Raw genomic sequence first — 3,133 nt, 5'->3', positions numbered from 1 at the left:
AGAATGTCGACGGGATCCGGCTGCATACCCGGAAATTATTAGAAGAAGAAATACGCCGGGAAAATTTCAGAAGTCACAGGTTTTCCACTGTTTTATTATTTGGAAACATTTAGAGGAAAGTATTTTTACTGCAGGTACCTTATCAAGCGCAAAAAAGGATGTAAGTGGAAGGATTTGGTTTCCAGCTTTAGACAGAGGTGATCAACGACAACGCCTTATAACGGGCGTGAATCTTTAAAATTCGTGAAAATTATGAAACAGAAGTGATATCTGTAAAAGTTATTATTAAATGTGGGAAACGACCGTTATTTACCAGTCTCTAAAAGTACCGTAGTCAGCATATAACATTCAGTCTTTAAACTTACCATTAAACACTTCATCAAGTTAATATACTGCTAGTGGGTAATCCATACACCTGTTTGGTTGATGTTATTTAATTCACACAACCTATTGTGAAAATATACAACTCCATCTCTAAAATTATGCCAGTGCAACTAAACCGAAACAGTGAAGTACATAATGTGGTCCAAAACGTATCCACAAGAAAAATCAGCAGTGCCGCTGTAACCATAAAATGTGGCGTTTCTTGTGTGTGTCCAACATGAAGGCCAAAGGTACAGTAACTGAATTTTCATGCCTGTTCAACGATAACGAATTATTTCTGGTGGGAGATTTTCGAAATTCTCAGGACAATGGGTGCCAACTATAATGAGAGACGGATAATGTGCGATATATGCACGAACCAAGAGGAAAAAATAACAACTGACAACAAGGAACGAAGTCCTCGGAATAGAAAGGGTGTAAGACAGTGACGTAGCCTTTCACCCATCTACTGGTAGTACTACTACTACCACCAGCAGCACCAGCAGTAGTAGTAGAAGCAGTCATCTGTAGATCTCTTTCACAACGATACTAGACATAAAAAGCACTCCGTCTTCAGGCCGCAAGCGGGCCATCGGGACCATCCGACCGCCGTATCATCCTCAAGTGGGGATGCGGTTAAGAGGGGCGTGCGGTCAGCACACCGCTCTCCCGGTCGTTATGATGGTTTTCTTTGACCGGAGCCGCTACTATTCGGTCGAGTAGCTCCTCAATTGGCATCACGAGGCTGAGTGCACCCAGAAAAATGGCAACAGCGCACGGCGGCTGGATGGTCACCCATCCAAGTGCCTGCCACGCCCGACAGCGCTTAACTTCGGTGATCTCACGGGAACCGGTGTATTCACTGTGGCAAGGCCGTTGCCCATACTAGACATACCTCTGTAGTAAAATTTAAGAACAAAAATAAAGAATTTCAAATATACATTTACCTATTTAAAGGTCTAGTATGACAAGGGTGAAACATGTAATCGCCCGTGGCCTTACAGTAGGAAGCATCCTGTCGTTTGCCTGAACTAATTTAAAACAGAAAAAGAAAATCTAAATATGGTTGGCTGCATGAAGATTAGAGACTCCACCCTCCAGAATGCAAGACCACTCGGTTTGTCCCTAGTCAACAATACAGTTTAACAAATAAGTTATTTAATGATATTAAAGGCTAATGGTACACTCTTCATTCATTTCGTACTCCCAGTTTATGCACACACTATTCACACATTGCTTATTAACGTTACATACACTATCAGTCGACGTCATGACAATTCTGAAAGTGAAAAACTGAGTCAGCATCCCTCTATAATGAGTGAGATGTTGTATAATACAGTGCATAGCTTCCGAAGTACGTTTTTTCAGAAAAAAAGAAAGAAGGAAAAATACAGCGTGAATGTCTTATGTGGAATGATAATTGTTTTATTATCATTTTTATTATTTACTGATGTTACATTTTTTGCCAAACCCCCAATCTGTGATATATAAGTAACCTTTCATTGTGTAGAATCTACTGCTTAACATGAACTTATTAACTGCCCTTTCAAATAATATTGTTTTAGCAATATTTTAATCTACTCTTGGCGGCCAATTGTGCAGTTTTATTACTTGTTCGAAAATGCTGCTTTTAGTTGTATGTTTACTCATTCTTTGTAAATATAAGTTGACTATAGATCTTGTTCCATGGTAATAAACAGCAGTGTTATTGTCTATGCTATTGTGTTACAACGTTTTCTAAATAACCCTTCAATGTATAGAATATTTTGGTTAACAGGTAGTTTTAACTGCCTTTTTAACTAATTTTGTTTTAGTAATTTTTAAATCTCCTTTGGAAATGTGTTGTGTAGTTTTATACCGCTTTGAGTTTGACGTTTATTCTTTCTTGGTTAACGCAAGTTCAGTTTAGTTCTTTCTCCATTGTAGTGGGCACAGCTGTTTGTGCAATAATTGGCAAAATTAGACTTTCATTCTGCAGCTGAGTGTGCGCTGATATGAAGCTTCCTGGCAGATTAAAACTGTGTAGCGGACCGAGACTCGAACTCGGGACCTTTGCCTTTCGCGGGCAAGTGCTTTACCAGCTGAGCTACCCAAGCACGACTCACGACCCGTCATCAGAGCTTCAGTTTTGCCAGTATCTCGTTTCCTGCCTTCCAGACTTCACGGAAGCTCTTCTGCGAAAATTGCGGAACTAGCGCTCCTGGAAGAAAGAGCACCTCCCCGCGAAAGGCAAAGGTCCGAGTTCCAGTCTCGGTCCGGCATACAGTTACAATCTGTCAGGAAGTTCCAGTATTTAGCAATGTTATTAATTATGTGTATAAGTGACTGGTAAATGTACTCAAATTGTACAGCATAGAACAGATCTTTATAATAAGCTTGAATAATATCTTTGCTTATTACTCTTATGATTCTTTTCTGCATATTGAAACTATGACCATATTCTGTAAATTTGTTCCCTAGAAATAATTCCTTAGCTAAAAATTGAGTGTAAATGTGACTAGTATGTAACTAAAAGGCACTACCTGTTACACACTGATGACAGGCCTCTAAGGGCGTAACATGCTGATGACATTCTGTTTGGAAGTGTCTTCGTGTGTTCACCGAACTCTGAAATTCAATATTCATTCCTAGAAAATTTGCATCTGTTACCCAGTCCATAGTCGTCTCATCTAGATTTGATTTAACAGTTTCATTTTCCTGCATAAAGCTAAAATTCATGGCATTAGTTTTCTTTATGTTCAGTATCACTTTATTGCTTATTGATCAATTG

General features: G+C 39.2%; 1 pseudogene; it reads right to left on the bottom strand.

Moving 5' to 3' along the window:
* Window positions 1-1,127: 1,127 nt before the first annotated feature.
* On the bottom strand, window positions 1,128-1,244 carry LOC126177691 (5S ribosomal RNA; annotated as a pseudogene).
* Between the last annotated feature and the right edge of the window lie 1,889 nt (window positions 1,245-3,133).

This window comes from Schistocerca cancellata, chromosome 3, assembly GCF_023864275.1.
Source record: "Schistocerca cancellata isolate TAMUIC-IGC-003103 chromosome 3, iqSchCanc2.1, whole genome shotgun sequence".
Classification (NCBI taxonomy): Eukaryota; Metazoa; Arthropoda; class Insecta; order Orthoptera; family Acrididae; genus Schistocerca; species Schistocerca cancellata.
Note: the sequence above shows the minus strand (reverse complement) of the source record. Positions and strands in the feature narration are given on the sequence as shown.